Here is an 18,050-nt window from a genome sequence, read left to right as displayed (position 1 = left end):
GCGTGGATAAAATCCTTTCTAACAGGCAGAACGCAACAGGTATGGCCCGTCCCTTCCTGTCAAAAAATAAGATGCCCTTCGAGTGTGGTGTCCCACAGGGCTCGGCACTCAGCCCTCTGTTTTTTATTGTCTACATGTCACCATTGGCAAAGGTTGTTGAGAGCTGTGGTGTCAGAGTGGTCTCTTATGCTGATGATACTCAGATTATCCTCTCTTTTAGAGACCACTCGGACAAAGGGCTCGACAATTTTAAATCTTGTCTCATCGAAATAGTGGATTGGATGACATCTAACACATTAAAACTGAATACAGATAAGACTGAGGTGTTGTTTTTTAATTCAAAAACACCCCTGCTGACGTCTGTATGGTGGCCGACTGAGCTTAACCCACCACCTATCCTCGCCCACTCTGCCCGGAACCTTGGGTTCCATTTCGATAATGAACTGTCATGCAAAACTCAAATCCAAAAGGACGGTTGTGCACGACCTCATCACCTCACATTTGGATTATGCCAATAGTCTGTATGTAGGGGCACCTGCATACCTATGCCATCGACTGTAAGTCGTCCAAAATGCGGCGGCAAGACTGATTTGTCATGTCCCCTATCGGCATTCCATCTCCCCTTACCTGAAGAATTTACACTGGCTCCAAATCTCCTATCACATACAGTTCAAAACCCTGGTCCTAGCTTTCAGAGCGCTGAATGGTCATGGGCCACGCTATCTCAGAGATAGACTGAAGCAGGTCCACTCTGCCCGCTCTCTAAGATCCATCCACCCCCGTCTCATACTACCTCCCCGTTTTCACCGTTCGAGAAGAGGTGGTAGAGCTTTTGCGGTAGTCACCGCCAAGCTGTGGAACTCTCTGCCGCTTGACCTCAGATTTACCGAATCAGAATGCCTCTTCAGATCCTAGTTAAAAACATACCTGTTCTCACGCTGCTAGTTGCCTAATCACTGATGTTCCTGTCCTTAGCGCCGGGACACCCCCGGTGGGGGTAGCCGTGCGCTCTACTAAATTCCATAAATAAATAAATAAAATAAAAATAAATAAATAAAACCTCTACCACTCAGAGACTATGCTCTTCTCCCCCCTCTCATTCCTCTTTTGTTAGTCCTCCCTTTCAAAACACTTCTCAACTATCTTCTCACTCGCCATCTGTTTTTTCGCTCTTCGTCTTTCTCCTTCTCAGTTACTCTATTTCGCTCCCTTTGAATAAGCAGATTGACCGAGATGTGAAGAGGAAGATCGTGTGTGTGATAGGTAGACAGATTGATTAGCAGAGAGGTAGATTGATTAGAACAGAGGAAAATGTATGTATAGGTGGATAGATGCATACAGAATAAATTTCAGTTGTAAATTTTCAAAACTAGAAAGCAATGATTGTCTTTTAAGTCCACTTCTTCAAGGGTGAGCCTCTGGGTAATTTAAATCTAATTTTTCTCTTCATAGACGGTTTCATGCAGTCAACAAAGCATACGGAATGACATTTCCTAAGCAGCCATGCTGTGACCTCTTACTGTAAGTATATATATTCTGTCTCTATCTTCCTTTTGGCTGTGCGCTATTTGCATAACATTTACATCCTGCAAGGAGCATGTTTTGATAAATATATTTGCTACCAGTATAATTATATCCAAGGCCGGCATTGTGGCTTCTCCTCGAGGAGAAAGTCATTACTTTGCTTCTAGTGCTGAAAAATCATTACTAAGCCGCCACATTTTTTCTCAGATACTAGTTTCGCACTAAATGAATTTACTGACAAACTGCTCTTTTCTATTTCCCTGGAAGCTCCGTTTTTGTCACAGCAGAATTATATGTAACACTAAAATTCACCCTCATGGATTTTGTGCGTTATTACTGTTTTTCTCGAAATTGTGTTAGAGTGATATGCATCTTTATATTTCGGACAGAAAAAATATGATCTTATCCTCAGTAATGCCCATTTCAAACAGCTGTGTTGAATACACATATATTTAACAATGTGACTATATATGTATTTGTAAATGTATATCTGCAACTGTCATTTTATGGGATCGGTAAGGGGTGTCGGCAATATTCTAAATCCTCCTTTAAAGAATTCAGGGGCATATTATGAAGGAAAGGCTTTAAAATTATCGCCGCTTTAGCGGCAGGAAACTGCTGCTAAAACAGCGATAATGGGCTTGATAATATGCGGTAGAGAATTCCAATAGAAGTCCATGTTAACACCAGAACCTGGGCTTCTATTGGAATTTTCAAGGGCATATTATCAAGCCCATTATCGCCGTTCCTTGATAATATGCCCCTTAGTTTTCACCTTGTTCAGTGATAAGCAAAATATATCTCATTTGTCCCGTCGGTACACAATATGTTGAAGGGGGTTGTTTTTCTGTGTTTTTGTAAAACACAAGGATTTTCACTCCACTTTGGGAACAATTCTGGGGGTGCTAATGTGCACCCAATAATTACCAATACGGATGGGTAATGGCATTACTGAGTGATCAATTTGCTCCTTGAAATTGGCGATAATGTGCAACTTGTACATGTTTCTTTCAGTTTCTGGGAATACGCACTATGCAGCCACAATGCCTGACAGAGATGTTGTGGACAAATGTTATGGTAACCGCAATTTACACTTCAACTACAATTTCAGTTCGGGTGCCATTGGGACGGGGCGTAGCTTAGTCAGTGAGATTCGGGGGAGGGGTGAGTCTCGAACTTACTAACTAAAAAAGCAGCAGGTTGTAGGTTACTGGGGTGAGAAGACCAATGTTTGGGCTGGAATGTCTCCAATGAGGAACAGAGTTCAGTACTGATTTCCATTAGGTGGCATAGTGGTGTAAAAGGGCTGGGTTGGACCACTAACAGGAGCAATTGCCACTGGTTAGACTGTTTGCACATATCCATCCCATCAACTTTTGGGTGTTTGATTGCCAGTAGTATGCCTGGAAGCTTGAAACTGGCACAACTTTCCAGCCTACTACTGCCAGTGTTTGTGAATTACAAAAAGTAGGACATTTGCACCCAATCAAGGAGTACTTCTATGAGTGCACATGTATTACTTTTTTGGTAAACCTGTCAGTATATATATATATATATATATATATATATATATATATATATATATATATATATATTTAAAATTCCAATCCAAAAAATGAAGAAGTTAAAATCTCTTCCTGGGGAAAGGGGTTGGCCTAACGGCTAAGGCGCTCGACCTCGGACCTGGGGATCTGGGTTCGAGTCTCGGTAACGACGCCAAAAACCTCCTGTGATTCTGGGCAAATCACTTAATCTCCCTGTGCCTAAAATGAAAGTGTGTCCTCATGTAACCTAACTGGTGCTATGTAAAGCGCTCTGATACCTGATTCGGTTCGGGTCTAGTTCGCGCTATATAAAACTCTGCAAAAAAAAAAAAAAGAATAGAGAACAATGAGAAACACAGACATAGCAGGCTCAGCTTAGGGCCCGCAAACCTAACTAATAAACCAAGAATGCAATTGAGGGGTGTTATACCTCCAATGCCTCCGCTAAAACTATACCTCTGTGTGTCACATCTGGGCCTTGTAGTACTCCCTGGGAACTCATGACTTTGGCAATGTACAACACATCAACAACCTTGAGTCCCTACCCTGGGATTACGTATTTTAAATGTATTTCACTGCACACAATCGTCTTCATCTATGCTACGATAAGCCTTGATGGTAGAGTTGATAAATAGGTGCATGCGGGCAGAGATAATGACATATTAGTGCCAGATGTTTAATAATGAAGTTAATTTGAATTATGGTTGTTGTTTACAATCTCTTTGTTGACAACTGTTGTTAATTGTTTTTCATTCGTCAAAGGTATCTTTAGTGAAGAAGTCTTTGCCCTTTTAAGTCCTTTAAGATATTACCAGGCACAGTCCATAATTAAAATATTGAGTGGTGGTGTTGTGTGGGGGGGGGGCCTTCGTGGTCTCTCCTCTCTTTGACTGCTTTGTTGATCCAGAAAGTTTCCTCTTCTACTTTATTTCTTTGCTTTGCTGTTCACACACTTGGTTGTGTGACCTGAATACATTGCCTGGTAGGCAAAGGGCAGAGTGTCTACTCCACCCCTGTTAGTTACAAGAGAAATAGAAGCTGGTGAACCCATGATAAATTAGCCTTTCTCTGCCTGCACTGTAATCTTGCAAGGTCATCAGGCAGACTTGGCAGCAGTGCCTGACTCTAATTCTGCATGGAACAATGATAGATCAGATATGTGCTGACTTTCCCTAATCTATAGTAGTAGAGAGCTCATTCTTCACTTTACATTTGGTGGTGTAGGATTTTGCTTGCACAGGCCTTACCCTAGATTTTCACAAATTGTGTCCAAACACAAAGAAAGAAGTCTGGAACTACATTAACAAATGAGATGTCCTTTTGAAATGAATTGGAAAAACACATAACGCTAAGGTGGCTCAGTAGGTGCATGAGGTAAACTTCTATAAAGCTGCTGTCTCTCGCTAATGAGATAAGTGTTAGGGTGATAGATTCCTGAAGGGAATACGACCTAACTGCAAATCCATTTTTAACTTCAACACATAACTTCTGAAGAGTAAGGAACAAGCACATATTCCACAGTAATGACGAATGGATTTTCAGCACAGAAAGATTGCTCCATTACTCTGGAACAAGGTTATCCTAGCGTGATGCCCTATTTAAATGATTGCAAAAGGACATATGTTAGGCTTTGCTATGTGTACTTGTAAGTGCGCTCCTCACCCAAGAGGGTATTCTTATGCTAATGAGAATGGAGCATGCTGCCCTAGCTGAGGCCTATTTGAAGAGGCAAGTTTTCAATTTCTTCTGGAATTCTAGGGCTGAGCTGGTGGCCCTAATGTGAAGGGGGAGTTTGTACTAGGTTTTAGGAGCCTGGTGTCAGAAAGCACATGCTGGCTTTGGCTCTTCAGAAGCGGCGGATGGCTGCAAGTAGAAGATTGGCTGACCAGCAGTGTCTGGTGGGGGTGTGGAACCTGGTTTGACTGTTCCGGTAAGTGGGACCTAGGTTGACAATTAAGGTTTCTGACGTGATTGGATATGTGGGTAAAAGGTGGAAGGTTGGGTATGAATCTGGCTGCTACATGCTGCATGATCTGGAGCCATGTAGTGAGTTGGGTGGATTCTCCAATGTAGGATAGCTTGCTGTTTTTAAATGCCTGAGTGAATGTTTGGTGGGTGTTTAGAAGAAGCCATGGAGTGGTTTTCTTGAGGGTCTTGAGGCAGGAAAAAGTAATCCAGTTGACGTGGCTTGACATCGATAGTTGGCTGTTGAGCATGTTCCCCAGCTTCCTGGCTTAGCTGGAGTGGGTCCCAGTTTGAATGGGGCCCAGGCTGAAGGCCAGAGGCTCATGTCCTTCTCGAAGAGTATAACCTCTGTTTTATCCAAGCTGAGCTTTAGGCAGTTAGATTTCATCTAGTGAGTGAATTCTGATATACACTCACCAAATTTTTCGTGTGTGCTGGTGGTGTCTTTCTAGAGGGAGAAGTTGAGTTGTGGGTTTTAGAAATAGTGCTAAGGTAGCCGAGTAGATGCCTCAGGCTAGCCTCCCTAAAGTTGCTGTCTTTCACAAAGGAGATGCCAGTGCTACAGTGATAGATCCCTGCAGAAAATGCATTCCATCTGCACATCTATTCTGAACTTGAATACGTGAACCTCTAAAGAGTAAGGAATATACCCATTCCTAGGATGGAGAATGAATTATCAGCACTACAGTCAAAATAGAAATGTTCCACTTGAGTGCGCCCCGTATACATACAAAAATTCTTCTGGTCATCTGCAGTAATTTTGTGCCACCACCAAGCACTATCCATGCTGCCTTACTATGTGGAATCTGATCCCGGAGCTTGGCTTACAGAATCTAATTGGCGCCAGTCTCACTGAAGTTTCTTTTTCCACCTTTCAAAGCATTTGAAAGCAGCATTCCTGATTTCCCTAGTGTTGGTAAAAAAAGAATACCTAGATTAGTATAAAGACACACAAATAAATAAAATGAGAATTACATTTAGAGGTCTTTAACAGGGTCTAATGAAGGCCAAATATTATGTATTGACAAAATAAAATAAGTATTCAAACTAATGAAAGCAGCTAACAGTAAGGAGATACATTTCAAAATAATTTCAGTGTTTAGTAATGGTGCTCAAGCAGTTGACAGCACACTATTTTTAATAGAAACATAAGGCAGCAAATAATGTGAAATTCTTTCACTCACTTTAAAAATAATGGGTTAAACCTCAACTACTAATTGGCTTTTGCTGACTCCTCCATATGATAATTGGTACAGGAACAGCTTTGAGACTGGAAAAGAAACACAGGCCTAATGGCAGACTTGGTCAAGTACAAACCTAGGGCTTTCACATGGCGAACACCTGAGCACTGCAGATTTTATTAAATGCTTCCCACATTCAAAACCTATTTAACATATGCAGATTAATAATTGATTGATATTTAAACACATTTACTTTACACACACTACTGTATTTGACTATTGGCACTGTTATAGAATTTGACTAGGTATGTATTATGAAGGTGGAAAGGTTGGACAAGTTGTTTATATTCTTGGGTAAAGAGTTCCTAATTCAAGGACCAAGAACTGAGAAATCGCTCTTCCATTTTACTCCTGACCACTGGAATTCACAGCATTTTTATCCTGGCTTCTTATACCTCTGATTGGGCAGTGCAGGGAAATTTGACTATCTATCTATTGAGGTGCAAGACGATTGATACATTTAAGCATAAATGTAATCCTTTTAACTTTGTTTCCCAGTAAGTGAATCAATGAAGAGATCATTTTACTACTGATGTCTGCTCTCTTATATTTAGCACTTTGTTAATTAATGGGGCACGGATCTCCAACAGGTGGGTGCAATGCACCTCTGAACCCACCTATGAGAGATGCCTATGGCTTCTTTATAGGGATTTTGTATGCATTATATTAGGAGATTAGAGAAACTAAACAATATACTTTGATTCCCATTTTCTTTTTTCTAAAACATCTAGTTCATAAAATGTATTTGTCCTGGACAGTTCAGGTCACCTGCATGAATGTTCCTGTCCACTCCTAGAGGTCACTGAATCTACCTACCTCTACATTTATAAGGTCCTCATTACAAAAGACCAGATGAGATTTAGGAAATTCTTATACCCTGTGAAATCCAATACCCCATGGCTTAGGATTCTAAAGTTATGCACAGTACCTCTTTGCTGAAAAGATGATGTCACGAGCTGACCTGAAAACATTACCTACAATAGGTACAGCCCAGTAGTGAAAGACTGATGGCTAGTTGAAAATCAAACTCAGAGGTACCCAGGAGTGGCTCCTCCATTTGAGCGAAAGAGCTTCGTCCCACAATCCCCAGAGCTGAAATATAAAATGATAAGAAAGTCTTAGTATTGCCATTTTATTTTTCAAAAGTCCATCCTGAACTAAGTGTCAGGGCGGGACCTGACAGCTGAGTGGCAGCAGCAGGGAGCTGTGTGCTTTAAAATGTGCATGTCTCTTGGGCCGACCAGCCAAAGATGTGCATTTTAAAATTCTCTCACCTAGCTATCTTAGAGAGCTGGGTTACAGAAAGTGCAGGCCTTCATTGCTCTTTGGAGCGCTGGGGAGAGTCTGCTCTATCCAATCCTAGCACTGCTTTCATTCTGCAAGAGCAGCGCCAGAATTGGGTAGTCCAGATTCCTGCATCAGGAGCTTCCTGGAAGACACCCAAGGGAGGAGGACATCGCGCTGCGAAGGCAACTGAATTCACTTATTATTTTCTTTTGTGCCCCCACCACCCTCAGTACAAGCCAACTGCCACTGGAGGTACCAGCACTTTGTTGTTAATGGGGCAGGGATCTCCAACGGGTGTGTGTAATGTGCCTCTGAACCCTATCTATGAGGGATGCCTATGGCTTCCATGGGACCCCCATGCCATATCATTTCCGAAAAGCACCCTTTTAGGCTGAATTTGAAGTGCATCGCTTATTATGTGGCAACTAGTTGGTGTGCCTCTCAACTGCCTGTTTTCCCCTACAACTGTAATAATAAATAATAATTGTTTACAAAGAATATCACATAAAACAAATTCAAAAGCAGCATATTTCCATTTTACAACTTTGGGCACTATAATGCCATAATCAGAGGCAGAGAAGGTAAACATCCCTACAAGCACCAACAAGGCAAACTACATACTACCTGTGACACATATAATGTTCTTTCTCTCTTAACATGGCCTTGCTGTAAGATTGATTTGGGGAAAACCAAAATGCAGGTTAAATGAATTCAAAAGTAACATCTGCACTTTAATTAAAACATTCTCAGTGCCTATTCGCTTTAAAGAGTTGTCCCATAACTTTACTCAACTCGAATTTCAAGCCCTGTAACAAACAGATAAAGCCTTAAAACAGAGGTCTTCAAACTTTTTGTTGTCGAGACCCCCTTGTAAAACCTTTTTAGGTTTAAGGACCCCCTTCCAACAAACGTTTCTAGAAACTTGTACTCCTCATCATCAACAACTATCGATACCCATAAATGCGCCTGTTAGACCTCATCACATCCATTCATCCATCATTCATCCACCCACACTTTCACACATCCATCCATCCACACTTCATCCATCCACCCTTTCATCCTTCCATCCATCCATCCACCCTTCATCCATCCACCCTTTCATCCTTCCATCAATACATCCATCCTTCATCAATCCACCCTTTCATCCTTCCATCCATACATCCATCCTTTACCCATCCACTCTATCATCCATCATTCATTCATCCACCCACCTTTTCACACATCCATCCATCATTCATCCATGCAACCTTTTATCCATCCATGACGTATATTTAGCAAGGACCCCCTGAGTATATGGATCTTATAATTCCTAGGTCAGGGAAAATAATACATTTGAAAAACAACAACCTAGGCAATTAATGTTTAAAACACAGTAATAATAATAAAAATGAACAATTGGCTACAGCTGGCTACAAAACTTGATATTTTATTATGCAATTAAAAAATAGACAAATCATTGGCACAACCCAATATTAAGGTTAAAATTTCACAAAACACATTATTGTAAAAAATATTATACACGAGTTAATGAAAACACAAGTTTAAAATTTATCTATAGTAGATAGGTGGCAGAATGGGTCTCTACGCGCGTTTCGGCGGCCAGCGCCTTCTTCCTGGAGTAGCCACGCAATTTCTATAAAGTGAAAATACATATAGATTACATAATTATATAATTTCAAAATGACATAGTTATACAGATTAAAAAATCTAACATCAAAAGGATTTTAATTTTTGCAGCCAGTTAGTCTAATTTGTAGTTACAAGTTATAAAACAATCTAATTTCCATTATTCATCTTTATCGTTGTCATTTCCTTGCGGTATTCTGTCTAAGTCCATAAAGACACATGTCTTGAAAGGGGAATAAGAAGGGATAGGTGGACCTGACAGTAATAGGCATACTTATGGTACCTAAAACGATATCTCTAGGTTTACCATTTCTACAGTTATGGAAGGTTTAATAATAATAGGACAATTTATAGCAGCCAAAGGGATCTTTCAGGGCTTGCTATATGTGATGTTTGATAAGGAAACAGATGCATGATTTAAAAGCAACAATCGTATGAATTAATTATTATAATTCTTAAGGTCAACTCAGTCTTTTAGTTTTTCAGCTATTGCAGTCTGAAGGTTTTCTCTTATCTTAATTTATTTGTCTAAAATACTTACTAGTCGGGTTTATTTTGGAAAATGGTCGAATACATTTTCTGCTTCTTGTTTGATTCTTTTTTGGTCAAGTATTGCAGGAGCTTAGGTAGGAGAGATTATACTCACTATTAGTTTTTAAAGTTTTCTGGTTCTCGTTATTCTAGATTAGATTATTAGACAAACATATTTTTAACCGTTTTTTACCTGATTGATTAGAAGTTGAATAATTGATTCCCGCCGGCCGGAGCCCTTTGTATAGAACAGTGCTGGATAATATCAAAAGTTGAATTCTTCCAAGGTCTATTTTTTTGGGAGGATATATAAAACCAAAAGTATATATGTTTTTCTTATTCCCAGTAGTAGTTTTAATTAAATGGGATTGCTCATAGGATGTCAAAACGGAATTCTAAAATTCTTTTATCTGTACTTAATATGGTCTTACCTATTGGTTTTGATACTATTTTTTCAATGTCTTGAGCCCAGTTTACGATCTATGATGTGATCTGTTAACGATGAGCTGCTTTGGATGGCTTCCTATTAGTACAAAAAGAACGGGGGGCGAGAGTTAGGTTCATTAACTCGTGTATAATATTTTTTACAATAATGTGTTTTGTGAAATTTTAACCTTAATATTGGGTTGTGCCAATGATTTGTCTATTTTTTAATTGCATAATAAAATATCAAGTTTTGTAGCCAGCTGTAGCCAATTGTTCATTTTTATTATTATTACCTTTTATCCATCCATACATCCATCCTTCATCCATCCACCCTTTCATCCTTCCATCCATACATCCATCCTTCATCCATCCACCCTTTCATCCTTACATCCATCCTTTACCCATCCACCCTTCCATCCATCATTCATTCATCCACCCACCTTTTCACACATCCATCCTTCATTCATCCATGCAACCTTTTATCCATCCATACATCCATCCTTCATCCATCCACCCTTTCATCCTTCCATCCATACATTAATCCTTCATCCATCCACCCTTTCATCCATACATACATCCTTCATCCATCCACCCTTTCATCCTTGCATCCATACATCCATCCTTTACCCATCCACCATTCCATCCACCCACCCTTTCATCCATCCATCCATCCACCCACCCATCATTCATCCACCCACCTTTTCACACATCCATCCATCATGATCCATACAACCTTTTATACATCCATACATCCATCCTTCATCCATCTACCGTTTCATCCTTCCTTCCATCCATCCATACATCCTTCATCTATCCACCCTTTCATCCATCCATTCACACATCATTCATCCACCCACCTTTTCACACATCCATCCATCATTCATCCATGCAACCTCTTATCCATCCATACATCCATCCTTCATCCATCCACCCTTTCATCCATCCACCACTCATCATTCACCCACCCACATTTTCACATATCCATCCATCCTTCATCCATCCACCCTTTCATCCATGCATCCATCCTTCACCCATCCACCCTTTCATGCATTCATCCACCCACCTTGTCTGTGTCTCTCTCAGGGGGGGGGGGGGGGGGTCAGTATCTCTCTGCGTCTTCTTCCTTCTTCTTCCTCTCTCATGGGAGGGTATCTCTGTGCCTCCCTGCTGGGGGTGGGGGGCAGACAGGCTGTAACAACATCTCACCTGAAGAACAGACTCTCAGGCACATTTCTCCTGCACAGGCGCCAGGTATGAGGGTTCGTGCTTTGTGCTTTACAGGCAGGACCCACAGCTCCAGGCGCGCAACGTCCATTGAACTCAAAGGGCTACAGCCTCCTCCCGCAGCCACCCTCCCCTGCCCCACAGCCCTCCCCCCCTCGTGTATGTGAGCTGGGTTTAAACACCTTCAGGGACACACACAAAGCTGCACCAGAGTATATCACAGGTCTTTAAAAGACCTTTTACTTGTTAATGAGGCTTTGTTGTTTTTCACCCCTCGGTGTGAATTAGACCCCACAGATTGAAGACCCCTGCCTTAAAAGATAATGAACACTCTTTCCTCCAGTGATGTGTTTTAGATCGAGATGTTGAATCGCCAGTTCCCCACACGGATGAAAGACTGTTTAGAAACATCTTATTTGTTATCAACTTTCCCTGAACTTTTATTTAGACCACTCCAAGATGACGACTACATTAGAAACAGAAAAAGGAATATATGTGGAAGCAATGGTACGCCTTTTTTGTAAAGTCTGTTTATTAAAAGTAAAGTAAAAACAAAGGCCAAACAAGTTGAGGACTCATGTCCCAATAAGGGAGGTAGCACGATAAGTTCACATTCCATGTTGCACATCAAAACATCATTAAAAAAACAACACACAAGAAGCATAGCCCAGACTTATGAAAAATGTCAGCAATTCCACCCTTACATATTATGTATGGTACGCCTTTAAGATAGCAGCCATTTTCACAGTGGATCAAGGACTAAGGGATTAGCTTGCTAATATGGGGTTCATGCTGAACATATCATAAACACTGAAATCATGAAGAAACGCTGAAGCGTGGAATAGTTGGCAGACAGATGAGACCTATGTTAGAGTTAAAAATGAGCCTTACAACAATGATGCACTAGTATTATGATATCCGTCATCAATATAAAGAAATTACAAAGGGACATATTAGTTGGTGTGTGTCAGTGATTTACAGTGGATATGTAAAAACACAACAAATCCTTATCATTAGAAACAATCTACAAGAAAGTGCTGTGTTGTCAGCACCATTCCGAGCTTGTAGACTTTATAGGCTACTGAAAGTTTCTTGTAAGGTATGGATGGTTTTTATGTGACCAGCCCGACAGTGGTTCTACCTAACATCAATATGTTAAATATTGAATGCAGCTATTTTGAGGTTGACTAACTTCTATAGTTTTGCGGACAATTATGTGAACTACATCATATCACTCTAATAATGTGAATATGTTGTGGTGGAAATAATGAGTACATCATTGAAGTGATATTGGTATTGAATTTCACTGTAATTACACCGTTCAGCTTTAATGGCAGGACCCGACTCCTAATTATTATATGATGATACTCTTTCTATAATGCAATATTCACACAAGAAATGAGTGATAAACAAAGCTAACACATGATATTAATAAAAGTGTTCATTTGACTGAACTACAATAAACCTTATTGGGCTTATTCTATACACATATGGATTATGTGAAAATTTACATAAAACTGACCTATATATACTTCTACATCTAACTGTAAATCTCCACCTTTTTGCAATTCACTTCCTCTGAGTGACAATCAAATGAGGTTGTGGAGCCTCTCACAACTCATTTTATGACTGTAAAGTTATTCTTACTTTCTGGCTGTCTGTGTAATTCTTCACGGCTAGGTCAGAGATCTCTTCATAGGAAAATATAGGGAATAGTATTAAAGTTTGTAGTTAAAACATTTTTTAAATAAAATTAATTTAATGTGAGAATAAATGAATTAAAAAAATAATATGAGTGTAGAAGTAATATTCTAAAAAGATATACTACCTCCTCAAATTAAATTTGTAATAAATTAAAACAATGTAAATATATTCATTCAATGTAAAAGTATTGATTTTGAAATAATTAAATTAGGCAATTACCCACCCCAACTAACATTTTTTAATTTAATATGTAATAACGTTGAATAAAAGTTATATTTTTTTGATTTTACTCGATATATATGTTCATATGTAAATGATATACTTTAAGTTAATTTTTTTAATTAAGTGTATTAGTATCTATCTATCTATCTATCTACACGCTAAAAATAAAACAAAGATTAAAGTTACATTATAGCTAGGTGAACATTTCAGTGCTTGACAGATTCGCGCAAAACTGTCCAGGTAGGAGCTACAGTGGATTAACTTTTTTGAGAGAGCTTCATGAAGATTTATCAAACAACATAAAAGTTATTAGTGAACCATACAACACTCATCCTTGGAAACTATGACTACATAGTGGTGACCATTAGAGCTTCAGTAAATTCAGACGTGTATTTGATGAATTGCAGTGCTCTTAACGATTTGTAGGTCTGTGTTTTTTCTTAGTGTGCCCCATCACAAAACCCTTCTTAGATTTCCATTAGCCCCTTCCATTTTCATGTAATTACTCTCCATTTTCCAACTATTTCCTCTTGTCCCTTCCACGTTTGCTGCTTAAATGTATACCTACGTGTGCAGAGATCTCATCTACCAGGGCAGAGGTCTTTGCACAGAATATATCAGCGAGGCAGAGATCTCCCACCATCAACTTGTGGATTGCGCACTGTGGTTTGCAAATACTACTACTAATCGAATACCACTCTACATGCTCAAAGATGCAGTTTGTCAATCGTATTGTTAAAGGTCTAGAAAAACTTCCCTTTTATATTGATTTAAAAAATAAGGGGTCCGATGTAGGTAATTAGTATTTACCGATTCGTAAATACCGAATTTTACCGATTCGGTATTTACAAATCGGTAAATGCTATGTAGGTATTTTTACCGATTTATTTACCGAATCTGTAACATTCGGTAATTTCCGAATCGGTAAATACCGATTCGGTAAAATTACCGATTTGACAAGGGGGACAGGGTGTCACTTTGACAACCTGTTGCACCCCTGGTTCAGGCTTGTGTGCCATGTGACACACATACATGCCCTTAGGGCATTATGTGTGCCACATGGCTCAGGTGTACATGCACAGATGTGCATGTACACAGGAATTCGTTATTTACCATAAAATAGTATTTGATGGTAAATAACGAATTCTGAAGGGCCGGTGGCACTGTTTTCAGTGCCACCTACATCACAAATTAGCGATTCGGTAAATTTACAGATTCGGTAATTTACAGAATCAGTAAATTTACCAAATCTGTAAATTTACCGAATCGGTACATTTAAGGCCCCCTACATCTGAAACTCCAAAAACTGGTCGGTAACGGCCGAAATCGGCCGTTACCGACCGGTATTTGGCCTCCTACATCTGGCCCAAGGTTTCTTAAAATGTTGATACTTCTTCACTTAAATATATCGTTTTGAATCATTAGTTGGATTAGTTCCATCTTCCGCTTAATGAAGCTGCAATCTAGGATGTATATATGTTTCCAAATTTGTTGTTGGATATGCCTTGAATTCAACTAACAGTAAGTAGGTATAGTACCAGGAAATCAGGAATGGGGTCTCACTAATTTTTGTATGTATTAATGTGCAATATAGCTGAAATGAATGAGGATTGTTTATGTAATTAAGAAGAACAAAATGGTGCGCCTACCCAACAGAGGCATAACAAAGAGATATCTTTATTTCTCTTCGTCATTTCCTCTTTCCATGAGTGCATCATTGTGCAGCATGCATGGAAAGAGGGCTATGCCTCTAAGAGTTGTTTTTGTGTAGAAACATGACCCATTGTGCACAAAACAACTCTGTCCGTAACACAGGCACCCATGTACTGTGTTGCAAGAGTGACTGCATTGGCACTAGGCTGCACACAGTGCACCAGCATAAGGAAAGAGCAGAAATTCTCTATATCTCTTTAAATCTTTGTAAATCTGGGTTTGATGTAAAATGCACGGGAGAATGCATGAAAACATACATGCTCCACCCATGTCACGCCTACCTAAAGCAAAGTAACACAAGGAAGTGTTAAGGGCAAGGTACTAGTGGCACCCACTGGTTTCACTCTCCATCTGTGACATCAGCACACTGAATGACATGCTGGCATCACAGATGAGTGAAAGGTGGTGGTTTAGGCAGAAGCAATTCTGCTTCGGCCCCCACCTTTAGGGAAAAAATAAGCCTCTGGAGCTTAAGATTTCCTAGTGTTAGCAATGGCTGAACGAGAGAGGTAGTTCAGGCATTAGTTCGACACACATACTAAAGAGATTAAAAGGTTACATCTAAACTCTTGTTGGAAAGGTCCCTTCACTTTCCTCACTCAAGTGGTGACTCAGGGACTTTTTGCCTGTACTATAATTCCGGTGAAATTACCCCAGTAAATGAATGGGGACCATTTAGGGTGAAACATCCCATTACTCTGGCCATCAGTGTGGAACAGCTTGTCATGTTGCTTAACAATACTGAACAAAGCAAGAGGGGGCTGAGATACCATGAAAAGTTTGGGCAAGATTCAGCTCATTTTCAAAGTACATACCTTGTTGTTATTAGAAGCAAGTAATGTCTTTACATGGGAAACTGTGGGAGAGAGTTGCTGCTGCAGATTAGGTGCAAATCACAACTTGTGGCAATATCTTTGTTTTTAGTCCAGTTGATAAAACAGTATTGTTGTTCATCTGCTTATTAATCCTGTGAGTTTGTGTGAGAACAATTGTTTGGTGTCACAGCAGTCATGCAAATCTTAATAAAAAGAGGAAGAGCGCTCACAATATTTTTGTAGCTGTGCAATTCGGCATCCATCCTACTATGTGCATCAATGGATATGCCAATCTTGATATTAAAAACTATGGGTATATGATGGGAATCACTGTGACCCATTGCATTCTGTCCCCTAAAGATTTTCCATTTTCAAAATATGAATCCGCGTACACTAGAATTGCCATCTCCTCATTTCCTTCCTTCTCTAGCTATTAAAGTGATTTCATATTATGTTCAATCTAGCTGGGTATCAAAATGACTGAATAACACAAAGCCATACCTTACATTGCTGCCTCGTTGCCACATTACTTAAGGATGCTGATATAGTGCCTATAAATTGTCTACATTCCTTCAAACTTTTTTTGCACATTTTGTTGTGCCGGTTACTCAGTTCCATGCATTTAAATGAGCGTTTTAGTGACCTATAAACACACCATACTTCATACATTTAAGGGAGAATATTTTGATGTGAGAAAATGTACGTAATAAAAAAAACATTCAAAATAATTATATATTTTGCTACTTCCAGAACGGCTACTTAGTGGGAGCATTTTTTCAGCACTGAGAGCTGCAATAGGTCTCATCAAAATGACACGTACATTTTTCAGAAGTTCATCATAGTGAACTTCTAAAGCTCTGTTAAATGAACTGTCCAGAAGTGTCCAAGTCATGCCATTCATTTTCAAAGTCATTTATGTGAGGGCTGGAACTGGGCCACAGAAGGATATTTACCTTTTAGTTCCTAAGCCAGTTCATTACACCTTTGGCTGTTTGCCTCTAGTCTCTGACATGCGGGGAACGAATAACCTCTGTCCCAATTCCAGTTTGCTTTCAGAGAAAAGCAGGTTTACCTCATGGATGGTTCTTTCTTTTGCTACCTCGGCGTTTGTATTTACCATTATAAGTGCCACAGATCCAAATAATCAAAAACCTCCACATTTCCTGGTAATGCCATGCTTCACAGTAGGGATAAATGTATTTGGGTGATGTGCTGTGGCATAGTTTGAATAAATGTAATGGTTTGCATTTATAGTTTAAAAAGCTCCATAATAATTTTGTCAAACCAGAAACCTTTTGACACTTGTCTATATAATGGTATAGGTGTTTTATGCATATTTCAGATGGGAAGATTGGGTTCAAGAAGAACTTTCCTGAGTAATGGCATTCTTTTTCTATACAAACCAGATTTGCAGAGTGCTTTGGAAATTGCTACCGAGTGTATCCCTAACCAACTTTGTCCAAAACAGTATTAAGCTCTTTTAAAGTTGCAGTTGGTTGTTTCCTTCTTCCTCAGTCAAACACTTTCTATGAGTGGTCTTACCTAGGCAGGGTCTTTGGGGTTTTAAATCACTAGTAACAACCTAATAATCACATTGCCAGTGCTTCAATTGATATTAATGATCCTCTGGTCTGTCTCTTTCCACACCTTAATAATCATGTTGCTGGTGCTAACCTGGGTCTTTATGATCATTGTTGCTTTTTCAAATCTATCCTCTTATGTGTCTTTCCAAAACTGAATAGTCATTTTGCCAGAGCTACCAAGGATCTTCTTCATGACCATTGAAGGTCTTTCCAAAGATTTTATTTTTCATAAGAACGCAACTATTCTCCTTTCCTTCCCCATCTCTATTAAATTATGTATTTTGATCAGTGTCAAAGGTTAGGTTCTTACTGATCAGTTGCTACCTTACCCAGAGAGCTACTGTCTTCCACCTCTAAAATTGTCACACATTGCTTTTCCTTAAATAACCCATGATGAGGTCTCTGTTTTTAGTTCCTTTCTGTGTCTTGCTATTATTTTAGTTTTCGTCCTTTAAAGCAAACACTTCAGACCCACTTCCTCTCCTCTGAGGCAGGATTCCACTCCACAGCTAGCGGAAATGAACATCTTGCCCTTACCATCGTTCGAGGATTTCTGTGCATTGGCCGACGGTATATCTTCAGGCTCACCATCTGACCCGCTCCCACCAAAATTCTGGAAGCTGTGTCGGGAAGAGCTTCTTCCAC

Source organism: Lissotriton helveticus, chromosome 3_1 (assembly GCF_964261635.1).
Source record: "Lissotriton helveticus chromosome 3_1, aLisHel1.1, whole genome shotgun sequence".
Classification (NCBI taxonomy): domain Eukaryota; kingdom Metazoa; phylum Chordata; class Amphibia; order Caudata; family Salamandridae; genus Lissotriton; species Lissotriton helveticus.
The sequence above is the reverse complement of the archived record's forward strand: the minus strand, read 5'-3'. Positions refer to the sequence as shown.